Below are 8,560 nucleotides of genomic sequence, written 5' to 3'. Positions count from 1 at the left end.
GCCTGCCGGGAGCGCGCGAAGGGCCGCCGGCTTACCTGGGCGGCCCGCTTCCCTCCGCGCCCAGCAGCTGCTGCTGCGGATCGTAACCGAGCGCACCATCCTCCCGGAATGGTACTCTGCCCGGAAGAACAGATCCAAGCAGTGAAGCTTAATCTGGGGGTGAAAAATCCCCACTGCACCCCGAGCACTTGGCGCGGCCCCAGGGCGAGGAACGCCATTGTTAGAGGCGGGCACCTGGGGCCCTGTCGGGGACCCCTGACCCTGGGTTCCTGAAGCCTCCTGGACTAGTCTGGCGCACAGGCGCAGACGTTTTTCCTGCTGGGCGCCGATGCCTTTGAAATTGCGCCTGCGAGGTTTGGCTCCTCTCCTTTGACCCGCTTGAAACTGCTGACCTAGCACTTCCGCCTGATTTAAATGGAGCGCGGTGTCAAATGCGAATAAAAAGTCTGACCCCGACGAGCCTCCTCCCTGACTGGGCCTGAGTTTGGCCTCCAATGGTCTGTCTATGAAAGGGGCGCATCAGGATGCCAACAGTGGGACCCAATCTTTTTTTTTTTTTTTTTTTACAGCCCCTGCTGCTGCTACTGCTGCTAAGTCGCTTCAGTCGTGTCCGACTCTGTGCGACCCCATAGACGGCAGCCCATCAGGCTCCTCCGTCCCTGGGATTCTCCAGGCAAGAACATTGGAGTGGGTTGCCATTTCCTCTTCCAATGCATGAAAGTGAAAAGTGAAAGTGAAGTCGCTCAGTCGTGTCCGACTCTTTGCGACCTCATGGACTGTAGCCTACAAGGCTCCTCCGTCCTTGGGATTCTCCAGGCAAGAGTACTGGAGTGGAGTGCCATCACCTTCTCCTTTACAGCCCCTAGAAGTGCCATTGCTAAGGGATTTTTCGTGGGAGAAGGGTGTCCATCTGTAATTAATGATTGCATTTCTGGATGGAAGGTTAATGAATGTGCTCTGGATATTGGATGCTAAAGGATTACTTTCATACCTGTGAAATTTTAGAACAACAGTTTGAAAAGCTTATGATGTTAAGACTTAAAGCGTTCTTAGACATCTAGTTCTACTTTCAAGGCTGGTCTCTTGCAGCTTCTCGGTGGATCCCAACCTCTTTCCACAGGGAGAATTGGGTGCTTCCTCTTTGTGCCTCCTTGGCAGCTGGCACAAACTCTTAAGAGAGCTTACCCCTGTTTCATTACAAACCTCTGTTGACTTTCTTCCTGTTTACAAAGTGAATGACTTGAGGACTGACTTGGGTTTCACGCTTCTTTGTATTGTGGGCCTTTTTTAAGTACCGGTATAGAATGGTTTTCATCAGCAGTAAGGAAAATGAAAACAGTCAACAAGTATTGACCACTTACAAGTTACTAGGCACTATGTTTTGAGGTTTAAGTAAATGACTTAATCTTCCTGCATCTAAGGATTCACTAATATTCCCTTGGCAACGAATGAGAAACTGAGGCCCAAATACCCACATCAACAATCGATCCAGGGTCTATAGGATTTCACACCGGTTTTTAACCTTGTTCTACTGTTTATTGAATGAATAAAATCTTGTTGCATAAGGTAAGAAAACTGGTATTCCAGAGAAGTTAGCTGATTGGCCCCAGGTTACATGAGGACTAATACATATTACAAATATTTTTTCAGTAGATGATTCTGCTTAAATATTTTTCAGATTGCAGAGTCTCCTGCTCATGTGTGATTTCTGAAAATTTGTGTATATCCCACAGCCTCCAAGTACAGTGATTTATCAAATTAGATGCTTACTAAGTATTGCTGAAAAAAATGGTTTTAAAATGACCATCTGTATACATTTGATGTGTATGAATCTTTTGAAAAACTTGGCCATTGCCCATGTAGGAGTTATGAGAATACCAGCTGCCATCCTTGGAGCTGACCACAGCTTGTGATGACATTTTTTAGACTTGCTATAAATAATAAGCAACTGATTTGGGCCCTGTAGTCAAGAGAATTGAACAAGTGGCTTCAGAAATCAAAAGTGAGTTATTGGCCTGGTTATAAACTGGACTTCAGGGATCTCTGGGAGAAGTATCTGAAGAGTTCATTACTGGTGTCTGAGAGGAAATCATTGGAAGTAGCTCAGATCAGCAGCAGCAGCAGCAGCAGATCTTGACACTGAATAACTTTTTTTGTCCTCTGTCCATCCCAAGATAAAGTCCTGTGCACAAACATTTACAATATATTTGTATGGGATGCTGTGTTCTGTCCTCCTGTCCTATTCTTCACTGTTTCAGACTACATTGTAAGCAGACTGCTCTTCTTTGCTTACTTTTCCATCATTCAAAAGGATAATTAACAAAACATTGTTAGGGCTCTAAAAGATGGAGGTACCGCTAGATGGCCGGGGTCCAAGTTCCCCAGTGACTGTCTGCATTGGGTTGTGATGTGAGGGAGAAACTAATCTTCATGGGTTAAGCCATCAGAAAACATTGTGGCTATTTGTAACAGCAAGTAGCCTGTCCTGATCTGTAGTCTCTCCTTTATTTTAGAACACCAAATATCCCATCCCCCACCCCTTCTCTCTTAGTGTCTGTCCTCACTGTTGAGGTGGGCTTTCCAATAATGGAATTTCTGAAGGATCACAGCATCTTCACCCACCTAGAACTCAAAGAAATCCACAATGGATGTGTCTCCTCTAGGTACTACCCCATGTCTCCCTCCTACTTTTTTCTCTAAATTTTCATTCACCTCCTTGTAAGTAACTTATGCATCTTTCTAAATATCTTCCCTGCCTTCTACTTTTTTTTGGACCACAAAAATGGCAACTAAGACTAAAGGGATTCCTAGTAACCTGCTCCCCCTTAATCTCTTTTCATGCACTGACATTCTGACTTTCCATTTCTTCTTAAGTGAACTCTTCCAACTTTGCTTTGCACATTTTCTGAGTTTCTTCTTACCACTGGATGTTCTTATTAAGGTATCTTTGGAAGAAAGTGTTCATTGCTCAGTCATGTCTGACTCTTTGTGAGTCTGTGCACTGTACCCTGTCAGGCTCCTCTGTCCATGGGATTCTCCAGGCAAGAATACTGGAGTAGGTTGTCATTCCCTTCTCTAGGGGATCTTCCTGACCCAGGGACTGAACCCAGGACTCCTGCACTACAGGCAGATCCTTTGCCATATGAGCCACCAGGAGGAGCTTAAAGTATCTTTCATGGCTTCTTATCATTTTACCAGTAAAGAATCAATGAATATCCCCTGGGTAAAACTTTAGCACTTGTGGGTTTAGCATTTTGCTGGACATGGATTATACAAAGATGTCTCAACCCAGTATGAATCTCTCCAATGTGTTCTCTATAGATTTTAGGAGAGTGCATGCCTTTTGCACGGGTCCATTTCTACATGGTAGTGATGGTGGAGCTCTGGGTAGCCCTGGGTCACTATTACTACTGCTGCCTCCTGTCCAGAATGTCTTTCCCCGGCTTCCTCAGCTAGCTTCGACTCAAAATTTATAATCCTTTCAAGCCTCTCCCACATGTCTGTCCCCTCACCATTCTAAAGGAGACTGTCTTTTATGCTTCCGTGGTACCTTGTACCTATTGGTCATGAGATGTGTCACATGTATTGAAATGCTTATGAAATCAAATTTATATCATTGGTTGATTTTCTTCTCTTTCTTCCTTAAGGAGACTAAGAATTATGTGGGGAAGAGCCCCAAATCTAGTTCGAATCTGTAGTCCCTTTGCTTAGCATGAAGTTTAGTGCATAGTGGATACTTGATAGGTGCATCTTATCTGACTCACTGCCTGCATGAACCATGATCACTGTTTCACTTACTGAGCTGACACTGTTTGTTTCAGTTTTCAAGAACCTGAGTACTCTGACACGTGGAGTATGTTCTCAATTAGATGATGTGCAAGACGGTTTCCCCTTGATGTGTAGCACTGGGTTTCCAAATGGTCCTCTGGCATCATCCAGGACTTTGATGCAAATACAGATTCCCAGGCTCTGACCCAGATGTAGTGAAACTTAATCTCGCTATGGGCTCTAGGGATCTGTACATTTAAACAGTTTCCCTTCACATTCTAGATGTGGCAGAGTGATAAGCTCTACTCAAATGCAAGAAATTATTATTCTCCTGAGACAGCCCTTGAAGGTAGGCACTTAACAAATACTTGGAATTAGGTTCTCTCAACATCCTGTGGTCCATCTTTAATAGAAGCGAGCTTCATTTTAGACTGATCATATTAAACTAGTAAATGTGTATGTTTTCATTCAAAAGTGAGTGAAGTCGATTGGCTTTTTAAAAGTTATATTGTAGTCCTGGGGTAGAGCTGTGGATTTCTCTTAGTTTTCTGTTGACTCGAGCCCTGTGCTCTAGCCCGCTGTGCTAAGAGGCTGTGGTTAGAGCAGAAACATGAATGACAAGGAAACTCTGCTCCCAGGTACATTCCTTGTTTGCCTGCTGATTGATTGATGACGAAAATCCTGGCTTTGCCTTTCGCATTGCTTCTGAGTTTCCCTCCTATGGCCGTTCCTTTTCTGATCCCATTTTTCTCAAAGATCGATTCATTGTCCTGGCTCTGAATGCCACTCCCTTGTACCTCAGTCTTTCAATCACCTCTTCTCTTCACCTTCGTTTATGATCTTAGTTATCATACTAGCTCCTTCCCACTTGCATGGAAACACTTTTAAGTCTCTCCCATCTTAGAAACACCCCTAACTAAACATCTCCCTTGATAAGTCCTCCTGTCTTGAAAGAATGGTCAGTACACATTTACCCTACCCCACCACAGGCTCTCTTCTGTTCCCGTATTGCCAATATACAGCTCTCACCAGAAACACCAGTGATCCATTACCTGATGGATTCTTTTGGCTTCTTACTTTATTTGGCTTCCCAGAAGCAGGTGACACAGCTGACAACTTCCTCCTTCTTGACATAAGTTCTTCTTTCACTTTTCACTGTGTACACTCTCCTTGTTTCCCTTCAGCTTCTCTGGCTGTTCCTCTTCCTATGTTTTGTGGGCTTGTTTCCTTCAACTTGTCTTTTCTTGAGAGTTGCTTTTCTTGAGAGTTCTCTTCCCAGTTTGTTCTCATCATGAGATCTTGTCCGCTGCTGTTGACTTTCATCATCTTTCCATGTCATGACTCCCTAGTGGAAATCTCCAGATTCTATCTCTCTCCTGAACTGTCTCGAAGACATGACCCGAGGGTGTCCCACAGAGACCTAAAGGGCAGGATGTCCCTGGCTGAGCACTGAGACATGCTTGCCCTTAGGGTTTTCCTTTTGTGGATGGGCACTGTTGCCCTCCTAGTGTTTTGAGCTGATGCCTGGGCATCATCTACCACTTTCCCTCATCCTCAGGTTACATTAGGACCATGCCACCTCCTGCTGTTTCTCCTGTGTGACTGTTTTTCTTATCCCTCCTCTTTAGTCCATTTTGGGCTGCCACCTCCTTGGTCCCAGCCACTAGGAACTCCCATCTAAATCACTGCCACAGCCTGAGTTGTTTTTTCTGACCCCAGGATTGCTCCACAGTCATCTCCCACATTGTAACCAGAGTGATTTCTTTTTTTTTCATTTTCATTTTATATTGAAGTATAGTTGGTAAACAATGTTGTATTAATTTCAGGTATACAGCAATGTGATTCAGTTATAAATATACATCTGTCTATTCTTTTTCAAATTTGTTTCCCATTTAGCTTATTACAAAATATTGAATAGAGTTCATTGTGCTATACAGTAGGTCAGAGTGATTTCTAAAATTTGGTGGTGGGGTGGGGTGCCTCCCCTGCCTAACTCTCCTTCCCATCCTCAGTAATTCCATCAACCTTAAGAAAACATCCCAAGTCCATGTGGCAGCTCCAAGATCCTGCCCTTGCTTGCTTCTCCACCTCCTCTTTTGTTAGTCACCTTCTTGCATCTTGCAGGGCTTTCCTGGTGACTCAGATGGTAAAGAATCTGCCTGCAACGCCGGAGACTTAGGTTAGATCCCTGGGTTAGGAAGATTCTCTAGAGAAGGGAATAAGTACTCAGTCCAGTATTCTTGCCTGGAGAATTCCATGGTCAGGGGAGCCTGCCGAGCTACAGTCTCTGGGGTTGCAAAGAGTTGGACACAACTGAGTAGCTAGCAGTTTCTTTTTCTCTTGCATCTTGCTTCAGCCGTCCCAGTTCAACTCAGTTGTTTGTTTTTGCCTTATCCTCTGCTTCATTGCTCTTTCTTGTGTTACTGCTTCTGATCCCTTTGCTAAGATTCTTTCTTCCAATCGCCCCCTGGCAAGAAAGTTTTTTAGGTTCTACTTCCTCCTGGTGGCCCTCTCTGCCTTACCACATCTGTCTTAGATTCCATTCACATTGCACTCTGATCCCTCCCAGTTATATTGACACTGCCTATTTATTTATTTATATGCATGAGCTCTTTAAGACGAGTGACTGTATCTACACTGTTGCTACCAGTATCCCCAGCCCTGAGTGCTTTCGGAGCTGCAGGGTGGAGGTTTAATGCATAGGTATGAATAGAATTGAATGGATAGTGATAGCTTATGGGAATCAGAGGAATTTTCTCTCCCTCTCTCTCTCTCCCCTTCCCCTTTCCCCTGCCCCCACCATCCCCCTCTATTCCCTCTACCCATCCTTCCCGTTCCATTTAAATTCCCTTACAACCTATACCACAGGGATAGGCAGCTCTGGTAAACTTGTGATAGTGAAGTGAAGTGAAAGTCGTTCAGTCGTATCCGACTCTTTGCGACCCCATGGACTATACAGTCCCTGGAATTCTCTAGGCCAGAAGACTGAAATGGGTAGCCTTTCCCTTCTCCAGGGGATCTTCCCAACCCAGGGGTTGAACTCAGGGCTCCCGCATTGCAGGTAGATTCTTTATCAGCTGAGCCACCAGGGAAGCCCAAACCTGTGACAAATGCATTGCTAAACGATAGAGACACTTCAGAATTCAGTGGAGGGGAAAGTGTTTATTTTAAAACAGTCATGAGGGTGATTCATTTTGCTGTACAGTAGAAACTAACACAACATTGTAAAGTAACTGTCCTCCAATAAAAACTAATTAAAAAAAAGAGTGAAGTAGCCACTTAGATTTACCTCTCCCCTGTTCTTTAGGGCTTTTCCTTTGGGTGTCATGGTGCATTGTTTTAACTGCCAATGCTGATTCATTTTCTTTTCCTTGCTCAGTAATTATATTGATTGTAATGAGATATTTATTTATTTAATGAGATATTTATTTATTTTCCAGTTGTCAAAAGTTTGGATCTGATTACAGACATAGCACATAGTTCATAAAGTGTGGTTTCTTATTTAAAAACATATACTTAACATACCACTGCTGCTAAAACGTATTCAGCATATTTCTAAACTCCAAGGGCAGGGAGCTTCATGTGTATGTGTTCTTCTGTTCCCACTCCACCATCCCTCTGGCTCTAATGTTGCCCTAATTGCTCTCTGTGTCTTTGCCTTTGATCCTAACGTCTGAGCTTGTCCTCGTATTGTAGGGCAGTTTTCATAGATCAGTTCTCTTTTAGAATAGCTGGGTTCAGACTCTGGCGCCATTATTATTAGTTGTTTGGCCTTGGCTGATATGCTTAATCCCTATGTACCTCAGTCTATTCATCTTTGAAATAGGAATAATAATAATACAGTATTTTTCCTTAAGGGGTTTTGGTGAGTATTAAGTGAGATAATGGGCTTCCCTTGTAGCTCAGTTGGTAAAGAGTCTGACTGCAATGCAGGAGACCTGGGTTCAATCCCTGGCTGAGGAAGATCCGCTGGAGAAGGGAATGGCAACCCGCTCCAGTATTCTTGCCTGGAGAAGCCCATGAAGAGAGGAGCCTGGTGGGCTCCAGTCTATGGGGTCATAAGAGTCAGACACAACTGAGCGACTAAGCACGCAAGCACTCACACAAGTGAGATTATACATTATAAGCGCCTAGACCACAATTCTGTATGGCCCAGACAGAATTTATTAACTATTAAAGAATTCTGCCCTACTGGGTCCATAGCATTTTTTCTTCTCTATATTCCTCCTTTATAATATTATGTATTATCCTCTTAATAATACAGAATGTTAAAAAAAAATCTACTTCTGCTTTATTGACTATGCTAAAGCCTTTTACTGTGTGATTCACAACAAACTATGGAAGATTCTTAATGAGGTGGGAATACCAGACCATCTTACCTGCCCCCTGAGAAACCTGTATGCAGGACAAGGAGCAACAGTTAGAATTGGACATGGAACAACAGACTGGTTCCAAATTGGGAAAGCAGTACTTCAAGGCTGTATGTTATCACTCTGCTTATTTAACTTACATGCAGAGTACAACATGTGAAATGCAGGGCTGGATGAAGCAGAAGCTGGAATCAAGATTGCTGGGAGAAGTATCAACAACCTCAGCTATACAGATGATACCACTTTAGTGGCAGAAAGTGAAGAGGAACTAAAGAGCCTCTTGATGAAGGTGAAAGAGTAGAGTGAAAAAGCTGGCTTAAAACTCAACATTCAAAAACAAAGATCATGGCATCCAGTCATATCACCTGATGGCAAATAGATGGAGAAAATGTGGAAACAGTGTCAGATTTCATTTTCTTGGT

Source organism: Bison bison, unplaced genomic scaffold (genome assembly GCF_000754665.1).
Source record: "Bison bison bison isolate TAMUID 2011002044 unplaced genomic scaffold, Bison_UMD1.0 scf7180017864307, whole genome shotgun sequence".
In the NCBI taxonomy this organism is placed as follows: Eukaryota; Metazoa; Chordata; class Mammalia; order Artiodactyla; family Bovidae; genus Bison; species Bison bison.
Note: the sequence above shows the minus strand (reverse complement) of the source record.